Consider the following 22705-nt stretch of genomic DNA (forward strand, 5'->3'; position numbering starts at 1 on the left):
GTTACTTTATTTTGAATTGAAAATTTCGATGAGAAATATTGACGAAACTTTTTATGAATTCCTTTGATAATAATACATGAGGGGTTTTTAGTTTATGAGAAATGTAATTGAAACAATATTTCAGTAGAAAGCCGCAAAGTAAACGGGACTTTCTTAGAGCCGTCAACTTTCATTAGGTTAATTAAAAAAAAAACATGTATTAAATTTACAAATCCGGAAAAAAAATTGCATTTTAAAATTTATAATTAAAAAAAAAAAAAATTCTGAACTAATATAACGTCATTTTTAAAGCAAGTAAATGAATAGAATAAAATTTACACAAAGCCTTAGAATTTACAAATGTGGGGAACTAATGCAAAAGAACACAAAATATTCAGTACGAGAATCGAGGCCAAGTGGATTTGATTGTAGTTCTAGACAGGAAATGCAACATGCAAGAATCTAGTATTGTACACTATGAAAAGAAAAAAGTCATTGATAACTATTGTTTTAATGGTCCGATTTTCACGAACTAACAGCTTTTCTTAATAATTCAAAGGACTGACCTGAAAAATTATAATTAAATAGTGCAAACGATATTTTAAGTTAAGATATCCGACAATAAAATCTAAAAACATGATCGTTCTGGTTAAGTAAAAAAAAACGGCTGAATGTTTAGGACTATAATGTCAATTTCATTTTTCTGCGTTTTTTGCTTAATCTAAGATACTTTTTTATATTTATTTGTGAATTTTATTATTTCATTTGAAAACGAGCGAAAAATTTTGAATTGTATACTATACAGATTTTTATTCCACTTTAAACTTATGCAATTTTAATTGACAACATACAAGATATAAGCGAAATCGGTCGTATTATTTCTGATGAATGAAATTTAAAAAAAGACGTATATTATCAATTCGCAAGATGTAATTTTCCGACCAAGATATTACAAATTTGTACATTTTTCTCTATGCTAATAACTGAAAGAAATTTCTTTCAACTCGCCGAGTCAGCTGTGAACAAAATCCAAGTGGACGCATTGATTTTCATAGAAATTGACAGAAATCTATCAATTCGCGAATAGAAAGTATTTTAAATTTATTTGTATCTTCTCAATAACTTTTTTTAAATTAGTATATTTTACTTTGAGGGCAGCCATTTTGAAACCATTAATATATACTATCCCCCTCCTCACAATGATCTCCCTCCCCCTTCTTCGATTAGCAACAGAAAAAAGAAGCTTCATTACAAATTCAAAATTCATTTACTTAGTAAACTTAATATGCATCACATAAGTCAATAATTTTAATTTCCTTCGTATGAAATAATTAAAATAGCACAATTGAAGCAAATTAGAAAATGATTAACCTTCAAAGCATCCTGAAACAGCAATAATTATTTCACATATTTTCCCAGATGAAACTCTGTCTTATAAAAAGAAAATACTTTCAAAAGAGTTATTTTAAAAAGTGCTCAGACATTTTCAGTTAATGTAATGAGTTATTAACTTCATTTCTTTTCTTATTTAAAAGCGGAAATATTCTAATTATGTCTTAATTAAACGAATCTAATCAAACTACTTTTCCGTGTGCGACGAAGTTTATTAAATCTAGAGAAAAGGGACGGGAAAAAATTATCAAGTCAATTAACCACGCGAAGACCCATTTTATTGCAATTGATTACTTCATAATTATGAGATAATGCCAGCAGTTCTTTGAAAGGATAAATCAAGCATTATTATAACAATGGAGGAAAAAAAATTATAATGCTCAGGTTTTCGTGACTAACATAATTATTCTTAATATATTATGTTATATTCTTAATATATTATATTTAACTACTTGAAGTGAAAATAAGAGGAGCACAACGTTTTTCTAAAGATGCAAAACAAGCAAAAATGATAATCTAAACAACATCTATGAACTTGAGGAAATAAAATATATACCTAATTAAGTTCAATGGCTTGTCAACGAGAAAATGAAAAGAATTTTTAATTAAATAGTGCAGACTATATTTTAAGTTTTTAAAAAAAGTAATAAGTAGGGATTACTAATTGCATTAAAATTCATAAAGAAATGAAATGTATTGACAATATTTAATTTTGAATAGATTTTTTATAAAGTACGATAACAAATGTGACAAAATGTATTTAGTAATTATTGATAAGTAACTATGAATCTTCGTTCTTAATTAAGAACAACCTGAGAATAGTCACTCAGCAAATATATAATTTTTCATAGTATAAAGATAATGAGCTTGAGTCTTACGCATACTTTAATATCACGATTACTGACAGTAAATATTTTAAAAATTCAGGTTGATTGTGCAAACGAGAATCAGAAGAATAAAAACATTCAAAAGATAATATGTATTAATTTTTCTTATCAACAAAACTTTAATACATGACTCTTAAAATAAATGTCAAATTTATTGTATAAAAGTAATAAAAAAATTATTCTAAGTCAATTTTATCCAGATTACAAAATGCGTTTAATTAAAAATGAATTAAAAACGGTTCGCACATTCGCTGCTTTTTTTTTATTTATTATTATTTTTCATAGTATTTTTTTTATTCATTCTAATCGTGTTTAGATAAATATTGATACATTTGTTCAAACAGTTCTATTATTTTTAACAACGTAATGTTGTAGTTTTTTAAGTAATATTGGTGCAGTTTTTTTTAAAGAAGTTTTAATATGTAACTAAAGAACAACCCCAACAGATAATTCAAAAATTGCAGGATGAGTTTCGAAATGAAGCAGACTAGAATGTACGCATTTATCTTCCGAAAAAAAGGATATAATGTAATTAATTATATCATTATTACTTCAGCTATTTATTAAAATTATTCTAAACACACCGCAGAACAGAAACCTAAGTTTCATATATTAGCTAACAGACAAAGTAACAAGAAATTATGGAATAGCATGAGCAAAAAGAACTTTTCTGATACGTTTTTTGAAAAAGTTACCAGCGATACTAAACTTATTATTCAATTGGGATACGAATTAACACTGTTTTTCGAAGCTTTGTCACCAAGTTGAATGAAAAAGCCATAGTTTAAGTGCCTTACACTTGAAGCAATGCGATGAGTTTAAACTATGTACAATATATAATATTGCCGAGAAGAATTATCTGGGTTATAGAACGGACAACTTAAATATTTTAAAAGTTATTAAAAAATTTTAAAAATCACCAATTTGGCGAAATTTTACAACCTAGATGAAAATTATCAAGATCACTGACTTACAGTTTTTGCAAATTTTTATGAGCCCAGGTAATGCAGCAGTGGAGTAAGTTTTCAAATATTAAAAATTTAGACTACAAATATTTTTCATTTTCATGAAACTGCGACTTTTCTCCATTTTGACGTTTTGCGCAATTTTTAAAATAACTGAGGTTAAATAACTGAAATTGATTCACCGCTAAACGGGGGATTCAAAACTAGGATAAATTTTTAGACCAATATTATGGGCTGTATACCTTAAAGCTTCGTGAATGTTCTTTTCATATCAATTATGATTTTAAAAATTATGTAATTTAAAATAATTATAGAAAAAATTATTTAAAAAGTTTATAGTTTTATAGTTAAAACGATCTATGTAAACATTTATAATTTATAAATCGAACAAAGTTTCAGGATATTTAACCAATTACAAGTGATATTTGTATTAAATTTAATGGGAAAATAAAAAGTAACTACCTATATTACATAAAACGGTTATAAAATCGATGAACTTTCTCTTTTCACTCGTTGGCATATACCTAAAGCAGAGCAGTTATACGCCGTTTCATTATTACATATTATAATTCTAATTTTGTTTTGTTTATATAAGCATTTTTCATTTCTTTTTTCTTTAAAACTTTATGCTAAACTCCAAGACTTGAAGTTGTTGTATGTCTGAATATTGAAATTTAGCAATGTGTGCATAGGAAAAATAAAACTTAGAGGTTACGAATTGCCTCAGAGAAATTGTGAATTGTTAACATTTCATTCAACGTAAAATTTTCTACCTAAGATTTTAATTTTAACCTTTTTATGATTATACTAATTTTCTTAAACTCTTTTCTTTGGTTTTTATATGTTTTACAACTTTGTGATAAAATAAAGGACTTATAGTTGTTGTGCTTCGAAACACTTAAATTTAGAATTGTGTACTTAGGGAAAATCTATTAACTGCTAGCAATTTAAAATTAATATTAAANTTTTTTTTCTAGTAGAGGATAGTCTACTTTACTCGTCTGTCAATTAATACTAATAATATATTGGACTTTTTGTTAGTTAAAAATAGTTAAGTAAAAAATGTTAAAATTGACACCACTCTCCCCTACTTAGGGAAAATCTATTAACTGCTAGAAATTTAAAATTAATATTAAAATATATATACTTAGAATCTTGTACAGAGAAACCAAATATATGCTCAGAATTCTGTACAGAGAAAAGTTTTATGAACAATTTATTCCAAACGGTAGTCTTTAAAATAGTAAAGAAAGCTAGAAGTTCAAAGCTAGAACGTGCTCAGGTGGGAATTGCTGAGAAGGATTCTAAGTCAAGTTTAAAATGCGCTCACTTTTATAATTCAACATTAAATTTGTATAAAAACTTCCCGTGCACTTTTTGAATGCATTTCAAGAAAATATATTCCGAAGACTTTCAATACATAAAACATTTTAATACATTGTCTTTTTATTTCAACATTATATTTTAAATAATAGTATTTCATACAAGTTCTTGAATGAGCTCTCAATCTTTTTTTTCCCTTCCTATTTCTGCACATATCTTATAAATGAATGCAGGAACTCTAGATCCAACTATAAGTTTATTTTACAAAAAGTTTATTTTAGTATCACTGTTATTAGATTAAGTTCAATTTTTAAGCTAATTTTTCTCAAGGGGCAATTTTGAAAAACTTTTTAAAATTTCATATTCCTGCAAAAAACAATACATTTCAGATATAAATAGTTCACCATGTTGGTTTTCTATGCACTGATTACAGAATAAGTTCCCACTGTAAGCTGGCTTTTTAATAACTTTTAATAATCTAAATCGTCCTATAATTAGCATATAACTAGACAAATGAGGTGGGATTAAGCTACGATATGTTTGCAAAATAAGATTATAACATTTTAGGAATACACAAATTTAAAGACTCGCTCAAAAGAATAACTAAAATTAACATTCAGTATAAAAACAACAAGGACAATAAAAAAAAAACGAAATTCGTCACGCACACGGGTAATTTTTAACTATAATCAAAATAGGAATCTCCAAAAATGACAAAATAAATAAATAAATGAATGAAAAATCTTAACAAATTTACCTCAGAAAAGAAAAAAAAAATATTCCAAGGCAACAAGCGAACCAAAAAAATAAATAATCTCATTTGCTCACGATTAAATACATGAAGACGTGCTTTTCAAACAAGCACGACAAAAAGAGCTCTACGGGAAAAATTCCAAGGCTCGAAAATGTTTTTCCATTATAGAACAGGAAACGATCTCTAACAACATTATTTGGTGTTTCCTTTCTTCACGGAGATAGGATATGCTCCTCAGGCATCTGGAAAATGTTCTTAAACAGTTTAACTCAATTAAAAACTCGCTCCCAATGCACGGGCCAAAGAATCTTGGCGGTAAGGTGAAATTTAGAATAACGCCCTTTGTGAAAGAACTTATGACGTCACTTGACGATTATGCGATTTTTTAACATCATATTTTGTGTTGAAAAAGCAAATTTCCACGATGTTAAATTTAGAACTTTCAGCGAGAACACTGGCAAACATTGAAAAACCGCACAACAAAGGATAATGTTCTAGACGAATGGATGAATTGAGGAAAATAGAACTCATTAAGATGACCGAAATATTTTTAATTAGTAAAAAAAAAATGACATTTTAGCAAAGAAAAACTTAGCAATAATCACAAAATAATATATATATATAATTTATTTTTAATAAAAAAAAAACGCAAAATCTTAAAAATTTATTGAAAACAATCCGATTTCAATATTTACTAGCAAATCATAAATTCCAAACGATAAGTTTGACTTTAATTTATTCGTTAACATTAGGGCATGAACTACACATCAAATAACAATCATTTTGCTCATATAACCTATAACGTATTTAATTTCAATGCGTAGTAAGAAAGTAAATGGCTTATTTATGCTAATTTTAAGGAACTACAAATTCACGTTAATAATGCGTGACTCCACTTAAACAAAAGATTCACGATTTTATTACGTAACCGAACTTGAAAGATAGATTATTAAGAATCAATCACACAATAGACAAATAAATACAACTCATTATTTTAATTGACTTGTTATTACTTCACTATTTTAAAATTTGTACATTTTAATTGCTCCATTAATTGACAAACTAGTGGGGGTCGTATGTTGTAGGCAAGTTAATCGGACGACGAAATACATTTTTTTTAAAGTCAAACGAATATTTCAAATACATGAATAGTGGAAAAAAGTTTTTTCTTCTTATTTTTACTCTAATTTTCTTTTCTTTATTTCGAAAGCAGCAAAGAGGAACTACATATCATGTAGAAGAGATGAGTTTGGGCTCGTTTAAGGAAGTCCGAGCTCCTCCTAGCCTGACTAATTTTATTTCGAACCCATCCGAACCCGAGATACATAGGATCAATGTTCGTCAGATAAAGGCCAAATTTTACGGTTTTGCCACTTTGTCTCTACAGTCTTAAACAAGGAAATTAATCATTAAAAACTTTTTTATCACTAACCTGCGAAAAAAAAACTAAACAGCGTGAAACACCAAAATGACAAGGAAAAAAAATTTAAAAAAATCCAGGAAAATCAAAATCTTAAACCAAATAAAAGTTTTTGACATTTAGCGTTAGTCTCACTAAGAAAAAGCACCGAACAAAAGTTGCAGATCACTGTAACTTATAAATTTCACATTTATGTTTGCATTTTATGACGCGCCCTTACAAATATATTACATTTATTAAATTTTACATTAATAACTGAACCAAACAAATGAGTAATAAAAAAGCTTATGAAAAGTTTAGCGTGATTCTGAGCTAAAAACCATTTTTTCAGTAAACAAGGCCAAACCCGTCTCATCTTTATCAGGAAACCAGGAGAGAAATTGAATAGCTTTATATCACGATTCTCGTAATTTCGACTATTTTAACTAACACTGAACCGTAATAGATATGGGGATAGAGCGTTCGCCTTCCAACGAGGCGAACCAGGTTCGAATCCTGGCGATGGCTGGTCGATACGAATTTCGCATCCAGCTTGCAGCGACCACAGTGCTGACGTTAAATATTCTCAGTGGTAGACGGGTCAAGGGTTTGAGTCCCCTCGCCGCCAGGCTAACCGTAGGAGGTTCTCGTGGTTTTCCTCTCTATGTAACGGAAATGCGGATTAGTTCCATCAAATAGTCTTCCACGAAGGCAAATTTCTCCCAATACTTGATTCAGAAGTACCCTTGTCTTCTGGATTGGGTTCAAAATGACAAGGCTACGGAGTTGAACATGACTAGTCGTAAACCCAAAAACTGGATTGGCTGTTCAACGACGGTTATAAAATAAAATACCACATACATCCGAGCCGCGGTGAGTCAGGGAAAAGAGTGCTCGACTTCCAATGAGGTGAATTTTGTCCGAATCCATTCTGGGCTGATTGATATGAATTCTTTTCCCGGCTCACACCGACCACAGTACTGACGCAAAATATCCTCAGTGATAGACGGATCCTGGGTTAGAATCCCTTTGCTATCGGGCTAAACATGGGAGGTTTTCGTGGTTTTCTTCACGTAGAACTAGCCCATTTCCGGGCTAGTTCCATCAAAACGTACTCCTTGTAAACCAGTTTGTCCTAACACTTGTTTCAGGAGTTCCTTTGTCTTCTGAGTACGGTTCAAAACGATAAGGTTTCGGAGTTGAACACTGATAGTCGTAAACTCAGAATTGGGTCGGCTGTTCAGCTCGATTATAAAATAAAATAACACATACATCCAAATTTAATACAAATAAAATTAATAATCGACATTTCAAAGAAGGAAATAATTATGAAAGCTGCTTTAACATACAGGGTGATAACAGAAAAATAACTATGAACATGTCAACAAAAAAATTTTAAAATCTAAAACTATTTTTTTTGTAATTTTTTCTCTGTTTTTAATGGTTTTTGTCACACTTCTCGCGAGTTGCCGCGAAAAAAGGCAACGCTTGGCAAAAGTCTGGTGTCACAATTTCTTGTGCTAAAAATATCGTAGGCAATTTAGTTTAAAGATTACGTTTTGATTTGGAAATTTTAAGTTTTGTTACTGTAAATGTAAACGTGAAAGCTACGCAATCGTTTTTAACTCAATTTTTGATATCACAATATCAACACAATTTTAATCCCTTTACTTAAACGGTACGCTTTCCGGTGGGTCGATCATGTCGGCTAAGTTATTTTACAATCACCCTACACATAAAAATCAAGTTTCGCTGTAAATTGTAATTTTTCGTTAATTTGGGCTAATAACGAATTTTATTGATTATTATTTCTTTTCATTACTGTTTAAAAACAAGAAGATAAATACAAAGGGTATTTATTGTACGAGCAGCGCAGAGATCTATTTTTTTTCTTCAAATTTCTTCATAGTTAATGTAAACTCAATAATATGAAAAGAGCATTAACCTAAAATGTTTTCTTCAAAAAAAGTTTTTTCTTTAAATTTATATGTATTTATAATTATGAATTTCCCCTTAATTCATACTTAAAGAAACATCTGGACAAAATGCATTTATTTTTAAATGCGTGACAACCAAAAAGCATTTATGAAAGAACTCATTGTAAGTGTCATGAAAACATAATTTAAGAATACTACATATTTCTTCCATGAGCGAAAAGTAAATGCTATTCGCATAGTAAACAAATTTTGTAAAACATCTCGCCCTGAACTATGAAATGAAATTGTTAATTTGAAGAGCATTTAAAAATTCTTCATTCCAGAATTCGAAGTTTTTATTCATAGATATCGGATCAAGTTTTGATTGCACATAAAAGACATTCAATGAAAGGAAGATGGCGTGCAATGTTACCGGAATCACAAATTAGTCACGAATATTAGCTTGTTATTAAATTATACGTCAATCAAGTCATTCGTGGCCAAAGCAAATGACACAACTTCCGTAGATAATTACGAAATGACGGAACAGACTTTGGAACTCAATCAACGATATAATTACGAAAAGGAATATGAGAAATGGTTCAATGTGTGGAAAGAGACTATTTATTTTGGACTAAGTCAATTTGAAATAACAACACGAGGCATTATTTGTAGTTTCCCACCTTAAAATATACAAAATGTAACTACTAAGCTAAGAAATTACAAAAATTCATAATCAAACTAAATGTTAATGTTAGTAATGCAACTTAAAATCTTATTAAAGAGTGTTCTTTCAAACTCTTGCTGCACGTAAAATTTAAAGAAATAAATAAATAAACAACAGCAAAGAATCTTCCGCTTGATTCAAAGATTGAACTTATAACTATAGATACTATTTAATTATACATTATAAGAGACGTTGAACAACCGATCCAATTTCAAGTTTACGTCTATCCATCTTCAACTCCGAAGTCTTGGGATTTCGAGCCCAACTCAGAAGACAAGGGAACTCCCACATCAAGCATTGGGCCAAGATATTTTTCGGGGAGTACTTTTGATAGAACTGACATGCATTTGCGTTAATGGAGAGAAAAACCACGAGAGGATTTCAATACGTCCTTTAACTGTTGGGCTAACCATGAGAGAATTATTAGCTTTTGAACGTAATGCACTCTTGAAGGTTAGGTGTTTCCCAATGCTTGATCTTAGAGTTCTCTTGCCTTCTGAGTACGGTTCAAAATGACAAGCCTACGGAGTTGAACTTTGAGCAGCAAATTCGATATTGATCAGCTGTCCAACGACCGTGATAATATAAAATAAAAAATATAAACTTGTACAATAATTTCATATGTTAAGAAAGAAGTGCACAAGGTTTTAAGAATTATGTTTCGCTTATATTTAGCGGGAATAAAAGAGAGGCGTTCTTCAGATTTAGAGTATTAATTTCCCATTTACCATAATCCTGTGAAACGAAGATGTCATTTATTTCTTGTATTACAAAAATAAAATATTCTCACATGAAATTCGCATAATTATTTTGGTTTAATCGATGCTCTTCCGGATAGGGTTTAAAATTTCAAGAAAAGTAAGTTCCGGAAGCATTTTATTTACTACGTCATCAAATTGGACAGAATAGAATATTCTCTCTCAATATTAAAAAATCGCAAGGACTGATTTCCGTTGCTGTTTTGGGTGTCAAACTAAACGTTACATTTTGTAATACTGCCCAAAAACAATGAGACTTAGTAACTTGAAAGGTATACAGGAATTACGATGGAATTAAAAAAAAATTATATTCGATACTTTCCTCGAGAATTATTAACTGTTAAACTTGTTGGGAAAAAATTTTGCATGCTGAAAAGACTACATTAATTTATAATAAACTTAACGGTTTTTTTCTTCTTGATTCGAAATTTAAATTTGCAACTTTTAAGTGCTTTATTTACGAACTTTTCTCACTCTTTTTTTGCTTACGTTGCATTTTGCTTTGCTGTTAAAAATCTATAAAACTTAGGAACTTGAAATTACGAAAACGTGTAGAAAAATGTATAATAAATAAAAAATACGATTCCATTGTTAGTTCAAGAATTTTCAACTGTTAAACTTGTAAGGAATAAAAAAACGATGTTGGTCAATCTACTGTCCGATGACACGCAAAATAAAATTTGATGCGCAATTAGGATCATTTAATAATATAAGAATGAGAATTTTTTTTGGAAAATCTCATTTGTTCAAAGGTTATTAAGTTTTCCTGATTTTTTTTTCAGGTTTCTTTTTTCATTTTAGCTTAAAAAATGGACCATTTATCTTTTGTTATAAAAAATGTATTATTACTTCACGATANCAATTAAACAGTGAGTGACGGCGCTTCACTCTTTATATGTACACTGTATGGTATGCAGCATGCAGGGATAATGCATTTCATAAAAATTTGGCGACCCCAAAAAAACTTCTGGCGACCCCTAGTTTGCGCACCACTGGCTCAGGGGATAGAGCGTCCGTCTTCCAATGAGGTGAACCAGGTTCGAATCCTAGCGATGGCTGGTCGATACGAATTTCGCATCCGGCTTGCAGCGACCACAGTGCTGACGTAAAATATTCTCAGTGGTAGACGGATCAAGGGTTTAAGTCTCCTCGCCGCCAGGCTAACCGCAGGAGGTTCTCGTGGTTTTCCTCTCTATGTAACGCAAATGCGGATTAGTTCCATCAAATAGTCTTCCACGAAGGCAAATTTCTCCCACTACTTGATTCAGAAGTACCCTTGTCTTCTGGATTGGGTTCAAAATGACTAGGCTACGGAGTTCAACATTTGTAGTCGTAAACCCATAAAATTGGGTCATCTATCCAACGACGGTTATAAAATTAAATAAAAGTTGTTAAGCAAAGCTTAACACTGATCCACCGTTAATGGGTCACCGGTATTCCCTGGATGTCCCCCACAATATTTAAATTTTGTTTCATGCTATAAACCATAAACTACTTTCAATGAAACGGAAAAAACTACATCATCAAATGGCGCACTTCATTTTATTCCTAACGACATGAAACAAATCAAATACAGGAAAAGTTAAATATGAAAAAGAACGTCGGAATAATAAAATTGTATTATTAAATTAAACTGATATCAAAATAAATCTGGCACAAAAATATTTAAAAAATATAAATAAATACTAAGTCTTCATTACGTTTCAACTTGGAAAAAAAAAACATTTCATAAATTAGAATGTTTCTGAACTGACTTACATTTCAACGCAAGATTATTTTTAAACGACGTTACACAATGTTTATCGACAACGTTACCTTCGCAATAACCACAACACACAGAATAAAAAATGTATCTGAATGTTGAATAAACAATCAATTTTTTATTACACTCTGACTAACCATAGAAGTGTTTTTTCCTTTTTCGAAAAAGAAAAAGCAAAGTAAAGATGATTTTTAACTGCGTATTCAGTGTTTCATTACTTACAGAAATGATATCTTTTTTAATTTCTATTTTGAGATCATAGCACTGGCCTATTTCTATTTATGTCATCTATATTTTTTATTACCATTTTTTAATTTATCATATGAAGACATGTCTCATTAAAGACACAATCCCGGAGAAGAAGATTTAATTCCACTGACGCGTTATCAGTTTACGTTACTGCCCTCTTATTAGACATTATTCAGTGCAAACTGAAGTAAACAACTCTACGTACTACAAGATAAAAGGGAGAGAAAAAAAAACTAAAAATAAATATTACTCTAAATAAATACATACCCAAAGGAAATATGTATTAAGTAAGTTTTCAATGATGTAAGAAATTCAAGAAACCATTTAACGTTTAAGAAACAATGCCTCACTTGCTTACACATACATAAATTAAGCAAAAAAAAAAAAGAACTTTTTACACATCATAACTTTTAAAACTTCTAAACTATTAATTATAACCACTTAGTTTTCATCTTATTTNAAAACTAAAAATAAATATTACTCTAAATAAATACATACCCAAAGGAAATATGTATTAAGTAAGTTTTCAATGATGTAAGAAATTCAAGAAATCATTTAACTTTTAAGAAACAATGCCTCACTTGCTGACACATACATAAATTAAGCAGCAACAAAAAAAAACATCATAACTTTTAAAACTTCTAAATTATTAATTATAACCACTTAGTTTTCATCTTATTTGATTTAGCATGAAGTATAAAGACACAATATAAGAAATATAAGAGATACAATATATCGCTTGTCTACACAGCAATGCAAATACATAAATAGGTTGCAAAAACATTTTATACGTAATAGTATTCTAACGTTTAAACAATTAGTTCCAGAATTTGTTTTGATCTCATTCGATTAAAAACTAACAAAAAAATACATTCAAACCTAGCGTTAACGTCATCTCGAAGGGAGAGAGAAAATTTTTTCGCCTTAAAAGTAGTTCACGTTATCAGTTAAGAAATTTTTTTACGAAAATCGTACAATACACAGCACAGAAATTTTCTATTATCTATTTCTATCGTTTTCTAAGCATTAAGTAAGTTCTATTATGAATATGGAAGTTAATATACATTCCATTTCATTTAAAGTTTATATTTTGCATTTTATATTTAATCAATAAATTCTATCATATTCTCATAATAAATACAACTAATTAGTACTTCAAAAGTTAACAAGTTTCGACTGCAATAAGAAAACCACGCAACATTAGTCCAGATAGCAATGTCAGGTGCGAAAATAAGGCATTAGTCAAAATTTTTTCGCATAAAACATTAGTCTTTACTATGAGTTCGATCGACTAGAATTAGGTTTCATTCGATTCAGCGTAATAAAATACTTAAGAAAAGAATACCTCACTTGTCTTGATAGTAATATTTAAGTTTCTCTCCTTTTTAATCCACTGTGCAGTCACATGTCACCATTGTTTTTCTTATCCAATAGAACATACCAGGAAAAATTAGACCACCCACAACATTTAGTGAAAATGACCACCAAGTCCTAATAAAAGAAGCAGTTTGAAAGAGACTACTTTTTTATCAATCTCATTTTAATGAAGCACGTTTAGTTTTATATTATATACAGAAATATAAAAACCTTTTTTCCTCCCATCACAACAGAAGCGAAAATAGGAATCTTATGAATAAAAATTCTTTTTTTAAATTTATCTATCAGGTTGTAAATCATTTTCATTAAAATATAATAATTATAAACAGCAATAAGGACTATGCGTAAGACTTTCTCAATAATAATCAACGTTTTTACCCTAAAATAAGTTAAAAATGCCTCTAATTTAAAATTACAAAAATTAATATTTAAAATTACCATTATATTATTATTAATACCATTATTTTATTAATTATTTTGGCAATCTAAAACTATAGAAATGTAAACTATATAAATTATAAAAAAGTATAAAAAATAAATAATAATCGAAACTAATATTGGTCACTAGTTTAATGAGTAGCGCAAATACTTGTAAAAATAATATATTAATTAGCTACTGAATCAATTTTAGTCCAACTAACAAATTTGTTAATTTATCAAAACGATCCGTACAGAACATATTGGGTGTACTACATACATTAGGTGAATCTTTTATTCGAATGAAGTAATTTTTTTATTCCAATTTTGGGTTGGAAAGCTTGGATCATACCAAACCGTAGGTTATGCTTCCATGCATGAAAACTAGCAAATTATATAGCGCTATGACATTACATTATGGACAAAATTAATTTGTTACATTTAAGTTTATCTTCCTGCACTTTAGCAACGGTTTTTAGTTTATTTACATTAATCTTGTTTATTTATTTCAGCAAAGCACGGCAAGGGTCGTCCCTTAAGTCAAGAGGTACATAATTTATTTATTTTTGAGAAAAAAAACTGAAAACAAGTGCCAAAAGCAGGAATATCAGAAAAAAAAACAGCTGAGGAAGGCCAGTGCCCATCCCAAGCTGTCAAGCCATTGAGGAAAGAAGGAACTAGTATTTCTTAATATCAAAAATCTCAGAAAGCACTCATTTTAGCTAAGTTAAAAGTAAGTCATTTGAAGCACCGTAGAAAGTTAAACGAAGAAATTTAATCTCAGAAACGAAAAAGGATAAATGTCTCAATTAAACCATAAACGTCTAAGATAAGACATTTCCAACAATGAACAGCCCAACGTTTTGACTCTCGCACTTTGAAGAAAAATCAATTAAAACATCATACACTAAAACCCTTTGAAGATAACCACTTGAGATGAGTCTCTTCCAACTTGATAACATTTCAAGACATCTTTCTTTTTTAACTGTGGAGACAAACAGTCAGCAGAAATAAGAAAGAAAGACACACTATCCAAGACAAACAATAGAAGACTGGTTTCGAGGCCACTGGAGCATCCAAGAGAAAGAAGGAAAAAAAATTATATATAAACACTCGTCTCCGAAATTCTTCGTGAAGTTCACTCTATTTTTGCAATCAGCTGTCAAGTCTCAAATATTGTCGAGAGAGGCCGAAAAAAAAAGTGTGTGTATAAAGGAAGTAACGGTCTCTCGAGATGGCTGAGATAACTTAACTTTAATTGACAGGGAATGAGTGGGAGTATTTGTACTAATCTCAGTAATTTCTTTCATATTTATTGGAGATAACAGATAGAAGAGTTCAGAAAAAAAAGCACAATACAACTCTTATCTACAGAGGGCCAGTATGCCTGGATTTTTATGAGTTGCAGCATAATAGTTAAGAATAATATCTCATATACTTGCCGCCACTTAAAATCAGTTATTTTTAATTAATTTAATAATAACCCTTTCTCATCGTTAAACAACAAAAACGAGCTAGATTATCATAGGCATAGCAGAGAAAAATACACTTAAGGATTATTCTTACTAACTTAACCATTTGTTGAAAAATTTCTGTTAAACATATTCCTCCCCCCCCCCCAATTTCTATTNTCCTCCCCCCCCCCCAATTTTCTATTAAGTCAAAAAAAAGTTAAAAAATATTATATTTAGCATTTTATTATTAAATGATTATGAAATACAGCATGAAATGATGGTGTCTTTTTCTATATTAAAGGTAAAATCTCCCAAACACATACACTTCCAAACAATATTTGCACTTATATTCAGTTCCTCAGATCGAAGAAAAATTGTTATTCGTCATTGAAATTACTTTAATTTACAAAATCAAACATTAATTACAGAATATGAAGGAGAAAAAAAAGTTTTTTCGAACTGCTTTTTTTCTTTCTTTTTTTAAATTTCATATTTTAGTACAAGTATAATTTAGATAATCTAACAAATTCTTTTAGAAATTATTAGACTTTTTTCCCCTTTTTTTTTGAGAGTTAAAAACACTAAAATACATTTTTGATTGTAATTAGAGCGAAAGAAAGAAAAAAAAATACATATATGAAAAGGACACAGGCTTTCCATCCGTGTCAAAGGAATAAATGTAATATAATAATTTATTTATTATATACATAAATCAAATTATCATGTCGCAGTGGCTCAGGGGATAAAACATTCACCTCTCAATGCTGTAACCCTGGTTCTCATTCCAACGGTTGGTTAGTTGTTATGAATTCTGCTCCCGGCTTGCACCGATCACAGTACTGACACGAAATATCCTCAGTGATAGACGGATCATGTGTAAGAATCCCCTTTCAGTCGGGTTAATCGTGAGAAGTCTTCGTAGTTTTCCTCTGCATGTAACGCAAATGCAGGTTAGTTCCATCAAAAAAACCTCAACGAAGGCTAGTTAAACCCATTGCTTGATTCAGGAGTTCCCTTGTGTCTGGGAGGGGTTCAAAATGACTACGCTATGCAGTTGAACATTGATAGTCGTAAAATCAGAATTGGATCCACTGTTCAATGTTGGTTATAAATGATGATGGTATATACAATGATTTAATTAAATAGTATTGTAATACATTATTTGTAGATCCTATAGATAAAATTATATCAAAACAAAATCTGGAGCGCTCTTAACAGCTTAGGATACGCTCTTTTAAATTCTCAGAATATATTAAAGTATGCACCCTCTATTGTACTACACTTTCAGCGTGTATAATAATTTATACGTGAAAAAGGGGCGGCACAACAGAAAGAACGCCGGAGACGGCAGGAGACCAACAACGGACCAATTTAACATCCATAAAAGTAAATTGAATGATCTAATTAAAGCGTTCGGTTGATAAAAAAAATTTTATTACACCTTTAAAGAAGGAAGGATGCCTATTGAGAACTATATTGTTGAGAGAAATAAATAAAATTCTCTTCTGATAACGAAATCATACTTTAAAGCGAAAAATCACAGAATAAAAATATACTTATTTCAACAAAAATTGCCTTTATTTTTTTAATCTAATAAGTTTTTTAGCGTAGAAATTTTACGCATTTTTTTTACAGTTCAAATAAACAGAAGATGTAATTTAAGAAAACCCAGCAAAAAAATAAAATAAATAAAACAATAATAAACAACAAAAATGAAGTACATATGTCAACTCACAAAGAAATGCCTTTTCTACATATTAAATTTGAATTTTTACGAAAATACTAAAATGCGAAAGAATTCACTATTTAAAGTGTTTCTCATTACAGTGCAGGCATTGTTTAATAATTAAGATTTTACAATAAATTATCACGACCTTTTTTCTTCCTTTTTTTTTTCGTATGTTGAACTTAAAGTCTGGCATCCTAAATTTTTCGGCAGTTCGCCTCACTTTTTATTTTCATGGATTGAAAATAATCATAAATAAAAATTCTAACAAAACAGTTTTGGATGAAATGTTCTAAAATCTTTAGAGGCAAAATTGACGTTAATAAAATTTAAGTTTTTTTCATGATATAAAAATTTTGTAAAATAAAATTCGTTACCTTAGTTTCCTGAATAAGATTATGTTAAAAACAAGATAAAGTTTTGATTGGCACTTAACACTATTTACTGAAAGATAGAGTATAATAATTAATAACAATAATGAAAGACTGGTTTTCTTTATAGAAAGAATTTCTTTACAGAATCTTAATTTATGTTATATAAATAGTGTACTTCCCATACTAAATTAACATTTACTTTTTTATAAAACTATTTCATCACGCTGATATAATTTACACCTTAAAGCTTACTTTTCGAAAAAAGAAGTATAAAATTACTCATCTGTCATCCCACAACTAGGCAACCTTGACAGATCTTTTTTTTTTTCTTTTTACTTCATATTTCTAATATGTGATGCGCAATTTTTTTAAGCTGCCTTCTAAGGTATCATTGAACAAAAAATGTCTATCAAAGAAGTTCCAAAATAAATGGTGAGCTGGCGCCACTTAAATAAGATGCAATTCGGCGTCATATCTAAGAGCTTATTTGAATGCAAGTTCACGTATTCCGAAACTGGAAGGAAAAAAAAAAAAGATAAACATTTGAGAAAATAACGTTTTTTTTATTTTTATTACTATTGAGCAGGTTGAAAAACATAATGTATTTAAAAATTAACTATTTCGTCGAAAATGTCTTAAAAGCTATTATTCATATCAGCTCACATTAATAAAATCTTTATTAATTTTTTAAAAAAATAGCTTTAATAATATTCCATACCGCAACAACCACTCATTAGAGGATTCTCAGCAAGAATAAAATTAATCCGAACGTTGCTTTAAACCTTGTGGCAGAATCGTGGCGCCATTGTTGCAGAACGTTGCAGAGTTCTTGCAGAAGGATTTTTCCTTCGGGAATAAAAAATTTTGTTTTTCTTTCTGCAGAAACTTCGAAAGATTTTATTTTTTCTTCAGAATCATATTCAAAAGATGCCTTTCTCGAGCATCGGAGTGGGGGGGAAAATGCTTGTGTCTTTTCTATTCTCATTGGAGAATAATGAAGTAAAAAAATTTGTTTTGTTTTCTGTGGAAATATTCGTTCTAATTTTTCATGCAGTTATTACTGATTTTCACAAAGATTTTTAAAACAGATATTATTTATCACAACTAAATCTCGAAATGAAAACACGCATTTAGAAGAGTCCCCTTTTTGAAGAGCCCGATTCGCGAGATTTCGTCGTCTTTTTTTTTTTCGGCAGTTACGGCAACAGATTTTACGATTTTTTTTCTTTTTTTTTGATTTTTTAATAAGATGATGAATTAAAAATGTGAAAAAGGAAATAATTAATGTTTTATATTTTTACAAATTATAAGAATATCGCCCATAATATTAAAAGTTTAAAAAAATCACATATTCAGTTAAAAAAATTATTTTATTTGATCCAATTTTTATTTATTTATTTAATAGAATTTTCTTTTTTTGAAGTTAATGCTTCTATTAATTTAAATTAATAACATATATACTTGTTATTTTTAAATATCTTGCAGAAAGATATTAGTATTAGAGAGATATGTCGCAGAAAGCCCGAAGAAGTTCTACCACGGGGGGCTGTAAGATCATTTGTCGGCTAACAAAATCAACCCCCAGATTTATTGAATTGGTTACTATTCAGCGTAAGAATTTTATTTATATATATTTTTTAAAATAAGATTTAAAAGTTTATTTTTTACACATAGAAAAACAATGACTTAAAATATTAAAGCTTAACAAATATTTAAGAGAGATAACTATACAACAAAAATAATAATAAAATAAATACTGTATTTGTTGGATGCTGCTTAAAATTTGGTTCTCTGATTAATATTTAATTTAAACACATTATTTCACTAAAAAATGTAACTTAGAAAAAGGTTAACTCAGAAAAGGTAAGATCAATAAATAAGAAAATTTTTATGTCTAAATTCATAGGTTTACAACGTGGGTGAAGACCTTTAAGCATGCAAGGTAATGAGGAGATAATAGGAGGAATTACTAGAGGGTCATAAATCTATAGATTGAAAATTAGTATTGAGGACGCAGTAAAATTCATAGATGTGTTCGTTTGTTAACAAAGATTTATTTACATTTTTAACTCAGCATATAATATTTGTCATCATAACATTCATGTAATTAAAATTGTGGTTAAAAAAAAAAAAAGTTTTTTAATGATGGAAAAGAAAATACTGTAAAACCCACTTCACAATTTTAACATTTCGCAACGCCATGATTTTTCATATGAATTAGAAATTTTCGTGTCCCTACGGCTAACCTAAATTTTGCCAATAAGATTGATCTATTTATTAATTAAATAAAAAATGCATTTAAAAGTAATTAGAAATTAACTTTAAGGGTAGGTTCAAATCCTAGTGTTGGCAGGTCGACATGAATTCTGGCCCCGAGACGCATCGATGACATGAAATATCTTCAGTGGTAAAAGCAGCATGACTTAGAAATTCGAAATTCTCAGCCGTCGGGCTAGCCATGGGAGTCTTCGTGATTTTCCTCTCTATGTGACGCAAATGCAGGTTAGTTCTATCAATAAAGTCCTCCATTAATGCTAGTTTGTCCCGATGGTCAATCCAGGAGTATCCTTGTCTTCTGGACTGGGTTAGTAATAACAAGGCGGCTACGGAGTTAAACTTTGATAGTCGTAAACTCAGAATCGAGTCGGCTGATATATATATAAGTGAATGTGTGTCTGTTTGTCCTTTATAGACTCCTAAACCATCCGACAGAAAGCTATAAAACTTGGCATACAGATAGTTCAAAGCACGAGGAAGGTTTCTGTCGACATTAGAACATTCTGCGACAAACCGTTCCAACGGTATCTGCGAAAATCGAAATGGAATTTTCAGATTGGTCAAAAGTTAGCCATAGTTTTAAATTTTGATATAAACGATTCAGTTTTCAAATATCTCGAAGATAACATGAGTGATATTTTCTATCTAATAGCTCTATTCATTTAGAAAAGTAAATTACATGTGCTTTAATATTNTTTTAGGTATAAAAAATAAAAGTTAACATGTTATGAGGAGCTCTAGAAAATTTAGAATTCTTTAAATACTTTAGTACTTAGTTAAACATAAATGAAATATTACATACAATTGAAGAAATTACCCAATAAGATATTAATAAGAAATTACCTATAATAATAAGAAATAATAATAAGTAATTACCCATAAAAGAGTGGCTTGTTAAAAATTGGGTAACTAGTTAATTTAAAATTATTTACATAATTTTCGATTTTGTATTTTTTAAAATCTGATATAGCGCATTAAATAGATGCAAAATGCCAATTTATTCAAGTTAAAAAGCTGTGGAAAATAATGAACTCTTCCAGTTCAAATCAAAACTTTCTTGAATAAATTTTTTATTTATTTATTAAATGGAGAAAAAAAATTTATACTAAGAGACTTTCGTATTCAATTATTTTTTGTATTTTGTAAAAATGAAACAGAACAAAATAAACATTAAGAATGGTTACCAGAGACACATACTTCTTCAGTGTTCACTTTGGTTATTTTATCTGATAGGAAAAACTGCAATTTTTCATAAATGCATGCATCTTTATTTATTTAATATATTGTTATTAGAAAGAAGAAAAAAACACTTTTTTATAAGAAACACTAAAAAAAAAAACACTTTTTTATATATATATAAGTGAATGTGCGTCTGTTTGTCCTTTATAGACTCCTAAACCATCCGACAGAAAGCTATAAAACTTGGCATACAGATAGTTCAAAGCACGAGAAAGGTTTCTGTCGACATTAGAACATTCTGCGACAAACCGTTCCAACGGTATCTGCGAAAATCGAAATGGAATTTTCTGATTGGTCAAAAGTTAGCCATTGTTTTAAATTTTGATATAAACGATTCAGTTTTCAAATATCTCGAAGACAACATGAGTGATATTTTCTATCTTATAGCTCTACTCATTTAGAAAAGTAAATTACATATGCTTTAATATTTAATTATAATTCGCGCAAGTTTCATTGTTGTTTTTGAAGGTTTCATTGCTGACAGTTGTTGTCATTTGAAAACTATTAGATTGTTTATTATTACAAAGTTTTCGAATTCACATTCATTTTATTTCTTTCATTTAAAAAAGAGATTTTTGTTTTAAATTTTATCATTCTTATATTTCTTACTTAATTTATTTCATTTTTATTATTTAAAATAAATATGTGAATTTTCGATTCGGCAAATTTGCGACCACTGTCAACTTTTACATTTCTTTTTGTTTGAGAGAGAATATTTGCAAAAATATATGGCCTAAACGTATCGGTTTTAGTAGATCAACATCTCAAACACGCAAAAAGAGAACTACCCGTGTTTCAGAAACATCGGCGCAACGGGAAAAAAGACTTGAAACTAATCGAGAACACAATGCTTTAGCCCGTTCCTTAGAGAAAGAGCAGCGGGAAAGAAGACTGTTGACGAATCAACTACGCACCACTCAAGCCCGTTCGTCGGAAACATCAAAGCAACGGAAAGCAAGAATGAAAACCGATAGAGAACTCACTACTCAAGCCAGTTCGTCGGAAACATCAGAGCAACGGGAAGCAAGAATGAAAATCAATCAAGAACGCAATTTGCATTTAGATGCTGCCAATACCCTAATTTGAATCTCAGTGCATTTCACTATGATCCGACAACCAACTATAGTCTTCACCCAAGCGTCATCATCGGAAAAAAGGATCAATTATGTATGTTTTGTAGTGCTCTCAAATTTAAGAATGAAACAGCTGGAATTTGTTGTTCTGGAGGCAAAGTAAAACTGCCAGATTTAACGTCGCCAGCCGAGCCATTATCAAGGTTCTTATCAGGTCAAACAAACCAATCGAAAAAATTTTTGGCGAATTTAAGCCGGTACAATTCGTGTTTCCAAATTACTTCATTCGGTACTACAACAACAACAACAACCATATGGGTTACCAGAGTTATTTATTGCATTCACATGCAATCCTGCTTGAGCTGAAAATAAACAGCTTTCGTAACCTAGGCAAACATCATCGGATCTTCATGATATTACTGCATGTGAGTTAAAACAAATACTAAGCTCTATACTTGGTTTCATTGCGAAGCGTCATGTTTTTCGAGAGACACAGTGTCTGATGTATTCTATTGAATGGCGAAAAAGAGAATTGCCACATGATTTGGCTTATTGAAAAAATCACTCCATGCCAAATTGGTCAGCTGGTGATATCAGCAGAAATATCTGATATCACCATTAATCAGACTTATTTCAGATCATCATTCAAAATATGTT

At 29.8% G+C, this 22705-nt stretch overlaps 1 protein-coding gene across 4 annotated transcripts in view; it reads right to left on the minus strand.

The window, feature by feature from the left end:
* The window catches only part of LOC107441198 (dystrobrevin beta), a 47466-nt gene that overhangs the window by 21402 nt on the left and 3359 nt on the right, over positions 1–22705 (minus strand). For 2 of the 4 annotated variants that reach the window (XM_016054364.3, XM_071180232.1), the window contains exon 2: positions 13457–13602. The exons of the other annotated variants lie outside the window; for them this stretch is intronic. The gene's annotated coding sequence lies outside the window, so the exon portion shown is untranslated. The remainder of the gene's footprint in view (positions 1–13456; positions 13603–22705) is intronic. 4 annotated transcript variants of the gene reach the window in all.

Source organism: Parasteatoda tepidariorum, chromosome 4, assembly GCF_043381705.1.
Source record: "Parasteatoda tepidariorum isolate YZ-2023 chromosome 4, CAS_Ptep_4.0, whole genome shotgun sequence".
Taxonomy (NCBI): domain Eukaryota; kingdom Metazoa; phylum Arthropoda; class Arachnida; order Araneae; family Theridiidae; genus Parasteatoda; species Parasteatoda tepidariorum.